Here is a 6,815-nt window from a genome sequence, read left to right on the forward strand (position 1 = left end):
TAACCTAGAGTAGAGTTATGTCCAGTTAGATTGTTGAAGTTAGTAGTAACCACTCATTCTTAAGTATGTTTGGTTATCAAATACTGTTTTAACCTCAACCATGCTCAAAGACTGGAATGTATAAGTGGTGGAGTTGCTTGTTATGCCTTGTATCAGGTATGTGTATGTAAATCAGCGTAAAGATCCTAAAGAGGAGTTGCTACGTGTGCTCCTGGTGGGCTCTCAACGCCATTTCACTCAAATTGAGTTGGTCAAGTGGACGACACTTGATTTAGGTGGATTGATGCGGTGAGATCACCCACATATAAAGATAGGAATTAAAGGGATTTGCAAGTGCACTGATAATATACCATTGTAGCACTTCACTTGAGAGTATTTTAGGTATCGTTGTTTATATTTTTACCACAGGGAAGGTCTGGCAAGGACATGTGTTGATAACTTATGCTATTGATGGAGAAGTAAACCAAAACAAATATTCTACTAACAACAAGGGTAAGTCCAGATGTAAATGTATATATGAATGGTGCATAATAACTAATCATTGATCACTCAGAGTACTCCTTTCTATGGCATTAGCATGATTAAGTAGAATATTAGCTAGAGGAATAATTCCTAAGTCATTCTTAATTACAAGTCAAAGCATACATTGATTAGTGCAATTACAGTTAGTAATCATGGCTAAGATCAACTTCATATCTACACATAAGGGATATTACTAAGGAAGATTAAGAATAGAGCTTGTCTTCCTTTGTAACTAGATCCTACTTGTAGACCTAAATTTAGGGAGTGGACTACAAAGGACTCAACGAGAGTGTCACATCCGCGATCTACCACATAACCCCAAAATATATTATGTATCCGTAGGTAAACAACATATAAGCACCATGCTTACACAATGTCGACCACTCACCCCTTGTACTTTAGAGCGAGCGCTATATGAATGTATGCATAAATATAAGGATAATCTAGCTCTACTAAGTATAAAATCAAAGTAGACGATGAACATGATAACTAGGAACATGAATGATATCAATAATAATGTCATAACAATTGTAGCAAACATATAAAAGTAATGAGAGATACAAAAGAGAGGGGGGTACAAAGATTATACCAAACCACACTCTTGACAAGATCGGGAATCTAAGCGAAGCCTACTTGCCTCCCTCTAGACCTAGCCTAACTAGCTATGCCCTAGAATATGGTGGATCTCTGAGGATAATTAGGGTTTCTATCTTCTCAATTGACTTCAATGCCCCAAGGGGGGTGGTAGTGGCTGGTATATATATGCTAGAGCATCAATACTGAGCCCTCGGATCAAACCAACTTGAATAAACGATGTAGATGCAATCTAGAAGGCGGTGGAGAACCGACATAGCAATGGAGGGCTGACAGGTGAACCCTAGGGGCCGGCCGACCTAATGGGGGGGCTGGCGCCTCGCCCTCCGCTTTAGTGTGGTGTCCTCTTGAGTCTTCTGGAACCTTCTGGGGTTGTTTTTGCTATGGATAAGTGCGATTAAGTCCAACATCTAGGTCCACCTTGATGGTTTTCTAGATAAACCCTGCAGAAAATACAGATTCATGAAAACTCGTGGAATTTGTTAGTTTAAACCCCTAGACCTTTGTTGATGATCATATTTATGTCCTTATACAAGTTATATTGATGGTTTATAATGGTTGTTCTACCATCAGCAAACTCCCTAAGCTTAACCTTTGCTAGTCCCTGAGCAATGCTAAACCTAGTAAATGGATCAGGAGTTGTATCAATGCTTTCACTCATCAAAAGTACACATGCGTTTAAACAAGAATTCTCCTCCAGATTAGAATAAATCGATCTGAACTTTCAAACTTACCCATATTACCTTCAACCATGGGGCTTCTTATCCTTCACTTGGGTCTTTAGCAATTAAAAGACAGAACGATCAAGTCAAGCACTATGTCTCAAGTTTTTGCTTAACCATTGTTCCAATGTTTTTATATGTTTTCAAAATAAAACTAAGAGCTTCCTTTGTATGACACTCTCAAGTCTCTCAATATATGTGGTATTTGTGGATCCTCACCAAGGCAATAGTGATGTTATGCCTTTCTCTTCCTACAACTAAGGCTCATGTGGAGTTCATAGGAGTGGAGAAAGCATAAAATAGCATATTTGCAATACATATATAGTAAAGTCACACCTCGGATTCAAAGAGAGTTGAGTCATACAATCAAATCAATATGTGCATGTGTGTGGATGTATATGGTGGATAACCTAATTCTACTTTGCTCCTTGAAAACATATCTCTCTTTTTGGAACTTGGAAACAACTTTGCAAGAAAACATGGGCTATCTTATTCATCTCTTTTTCTCTCTCTCTTTTTCAGGCGAGCATCTGAGTACCCATTGTTTTCAATATCTCAGACACTTGTCCATTTTTTCAACTCTTTCTTCTTTTTCGCATAGCCACATGCTTCTTTTCTACAACAGAACTTTTGAGACATAGCAACAAGAATTTGGAGCATTTATTTGGAGTGGAAACCTAACAAGCATGTTTTTGGTGTTCACCCCCTGTGTTGGAGTAGAACATTTTTGGGTGGATCTAGATCGAATAGCATGGTTTTTCACCTACCCTAGTGTAGGAATAGTGCATATGTGGGTAGTGTGTATGTCATCTTGATTTTAAGAGCATGACAAACCTCTCATAAGGGTCAAGAAAGCTTGACTAAACTTAATGCAAAACAAGCAGTATATATGAGGAGGTTTTCCTAATCTAAATATCATATTTAGCACTGGTAGGAATTCAAGCTTTGTCATACAGGAACTCATTGTGTAGCATTTTTATGTGTTTCAAAAGATAAATCTCCAAAACTTTAGTATCACTTGGAACAAGATAAATAGCCGTTCAGACCTTCTCGTATCATATCCATCAATTACCTAGACTTAGATCAAGCTTATGCTACCCACGAGTTACAAGTTTAGAGTAAATTCTTATATCAAAATAGTCATATCCAAAACTTTGGAGAATTCAAGGCTAAAAACTAGGTACTTGAAAGGAATTATAATAGAGCAACTATTCATCATTTCCAGTCAAGAGATTATCTTCAGAGTCCTTTTATTTATTTAGCCCTTAAAAATCAAATTTAAAGAAAACTAAACACATTTTTTATTTTTTTTAATTTTTTTTCAGATCTCACCTTACTAATATATACAAGACAAAGATAAATTTTTATTTTACTTTTAGTTATGCATCTTTTTTTCTTTTTTACTAGTATATAGCAAACTTAGAAATAGTAAAACCAAAGAAAAAGAAATACTTAGCTAGGTACACGGGGAATGCTTTTCCCCCAAGCTGGATGTTGTCATGGTCGAATGTTGAAGTTGAGTGATCCTTCTTCAGAGCAGATTTGCCAGCGGATGTCCTTCTCGTCCTAAAGTGGAGCGAGATGAAGACGACCGGGTGAACTTGCTCTTGATCTTTGTGCATTATCCTACAAAATACTAACAAGAATACCAAAATCATGGAACAGATTAGGATAAAGGACTGGCGGTCAGCCATCCACAGATTAGTTGTTCTTGAGATTGGAAATATTTTTTTATTGGCAGAATTTTAGTAGGATGTCCACCTAATATATTTTTAGATTTTCTAATGCATGGTATTTTTATTTTTATGCCACCATAGTAAATATTCTTGCAGGTTTTTACACACCGTAGAATTACTCACATGGGGCTTAGAATTTTATAATGCGATAATGAATTTTTATTTTATGTTTATAAGTGCAAAGCAAATGCAAAGAAGTAAATCTGCTAAAATGGAAATAATTCATTCAATGCTAAAAAGTAAATATGGATAACTACCAATTTTACCTCCTGGCGAGGGTTTAGATTTTTAAGTCCTCCAGACAGGACTTGACTGGAAAGTCATTTTATTCTCTAGGTGCATCTATCGGTCCCAAGGATGGAGACCTTGATGGTTACACCTCTAGTGATGGTGACTCATATGTTGCCACCTTTTCCTTCCACACCTGCTTCGTCTATGGACTAGTCTTAGGTAGAGTAGGTTCATCTTTCATAGGTTCTTTAGGTTCTTCATCTTCTTCCCATCCATTCTTTGGAGATTGATTCTTCTGGTGTTGGGATGATCGGCGTCTCCTTCTAGAGCGGGACTTCTTGGGCTGCTCATAAGTGGTATAACTATTGAAATAACGTACCTTTTCTCCAGGGAATTGGAAGTGGACTTGTCTAGATCCGACATAGATGATTGCGTTTGTGGTGTTGAGGAACGGCCTTCTAAGGATGATGGGTGTATCATTGTCTTCTTCTCCCATGTCCAGAACCATGAAGTCAGCAGGGGCATATTGATCATGTATTCTTACTATGACATCTTTCACTATTCCCTCCGGAAATCGTATTGATTGGTCTACCATCTTTAATTGCATATATGTTGGGAACAAAGGTTCATCACCAAACAAGTATTCATACATTACCTTGGATATTATGTTGATGTCTGACCCAATGTCACAGAAGGTCTTGTGGAAGATTCTTTGTCCAATGGTACACTCGATCATGGGTATGCCTGGATCATCCTTCTTAGCAAGGAATGATGAAGTGAGGAGGAGGGCATACTCTAATCGAAGTGTGTTTATCATGTTAACTGTTTCTTCATGTGGCTACCTGACCTTGTTCTTCCTTCTTGTCCAGTTATTTTTCTTCTTGGTCACTTTTGTCTCTTCGGGCAGGTACGATGTTTGTGGATGTACAGGAGATTGCAAGATATGATTCTTGAAAGAAAACTTCTCTTTTCTATCCTTGATTGTGAAGTAGATCTTGGCACTATCTGCGTAGATGATGGCTTTTGCAGTGCTTAGAAAAGGTCAGCCTAAGGTGATAGGTGCCCTTTTATCTCCACCTATTTCCAAAACCACAAAGTCTACGGGAACATATGATTGTCTCACTCAAATAATGGCATCTTCAGGAACTCCCTTATGGTAGCAGAGTGACTGATCTGCAAGTTGTAAACGTATATTTATGTACAACAAAGTATCTCCATTAATTTTATCATAGATTACCTTAGGCATAATGTTGACACTTGCTCTGAAGTCACAAACAGCTTCTTGGAAAATGTGAGGTCCAATGGCGATGGGGATGACAGCTCTCCCTGGATCGCTCTTCTTTTTAGGCCAGGAATAATCTATCCACCTTCCCATCGATGGTTCTATATAGTAGTATGCTGCATTGTGAAAATGAACAAGATTTGCAGTTTCTAGATCTTCTGGTTGCCCCAAAATCCTACCTTTGTCGGTCAAAGGAACAATGGTGGCTAGCTGAGCTATTTGTGATTCTATCATTTTATTAAAGCTATGCTGGTTTTTAAGGGCAAAGGAGAAGCTATCCATTCTATTATTTATGTTTTCTAAAACTCTATCATTAGAAGTTAGTTTTCTAGACAAGCCCTCCATTATTTTAGCTTGGCCAGAAATTAATTCCCTCAAGGGTGATTGATTGAAATTATTACCTTGAGAATTACCTTGGTAATTACCTTGGTAGTTTTACTTCTGTTGCTGATTCCATCATAGATTCTGTTGAGGATGAAAGTAGTTGTTGTTGACAAAGTTCACATCGTCATGGGTTTTAGGACAGTTGTACCCAGAATGCCTAGTGTTTCCACACTCTTCACACATCATGCGGGAATCATGAATGTGCATGACTTCTTGCTTCTCATTGGCTCGATCTTCGAGCTTCTTCATGAGCAGGTCCATCTTGGCAAACAACATGTCCACCTCCTTGAGTTGATGCATACCTCCACATCTTTTGCGGGTCTAAACTCGTTCTTCATTCTAGCCTTGGTTGGAGGCCATCTTCTCCATGAGAGCTGTTGCAGTTGAGAGTGTGAGTGACATGAAAGCACCTCTAGTAGTAGCATCCATAGTCTCATGGGTACTATTGGTCAACCCATGGTAGAAAGTCTGCATGAGTAGCTAATTCTCCATCCCATGATGTGGACATTCTAATATATAATCTTGGAAGCGTTCCCACGCCTCAAGGATAGATTCATCATGTTGTTGTTGGAAACTTGAAATTCTCCCACGCAGACAATTGGTCTTGCCTGTGAGAAAGAACTTGGTTAGGAAAGCAGTGGAGCAGTTATCCTATGTAGTGTTTCTATCTTTGTTGGCGTAGAACCATTGCTTCACCTTTCCCAAGAGTGAGAATGGGAAGAGGCAAAGTAGTATGGCATCTTTGAAACTCCTTTCATGGTGAAAGTGTTGCAGATCTCCAAGAAGTATTGGAGATGAGCACTCACATCTTCATGTGCCTTTCCACAAAACTGGCTTGCTTGCACCATGTTGATAAGAGCTAGCTTGAGCTCGAATCCATTATCTCCAACATTGGTCATTGGTCCAGTATTGATGTTGGCTGTAGTTGGAGCAGAGAATTGGCGGAGAGTCTTGTCAGCCATAGCTTCAAATTCAGGTGTTAGGCTTTGCCTTATCTGGTTGTCTTCTGACTCTAAAGCTAAAACTTTCTTGAGTTTAGCCTTAGTTCTCTTAAGTAATGCTTTTAGATCGTCAACGTTGTTTGTTGGAAGGTCAAAACCAATCATACATTACCCTGCATAAGATACAAAAGTAGACAAAACAAGGGTAATCCTATTTGAGTAGAGGTCAATGGTTATCTCGATCACATAAATAAGTTAAGGTTTATCAATACTTCCTTCTTGCCTAGCTACCTTCCCCGACAACGGCGCCAGAAATGCCTATTGGTATTTATTAACTTGTCACTTGTTTTAGTAGCCACCTAATGTATGTCTACATCTCTTAACATTACTTTACCAGGTTGTC

At 38.5% G+C, this 6,815-nt stretch overlaps 1 non-coding gene across 1 annotated transcript; it reads left to right on the forward strand.

The window, feature by feature from the left end:
• Positions 1–5,961: 5,961 nt before the first annotated feature.
• Positions 5,962–6,068, forward strand: LOC136502466 (small nucleolar RNA R71). The gene has a single exon (XR_010770602.1). It is a non-coding gene; the product is annotated as a small nucleolar RNA R71 (small nucleolar RNA).
• Positions 6,069–6,815: the final 747 nt, after the last annotated feature.

This window comes from Miscanthus floridulus, chromosome 13, assembly GCF_019320115.1.
Source record: "Miscanthus floridulus cultivar M001 chromosome 13, ASM1932011v1, whole genome shotgun sequence".
NCBI lineage: Eukaryota > Viridiplantae > Streptophyta > Magnoliopsida > Poales > Poaceae > Miscanthus > Miscanthus floridulus.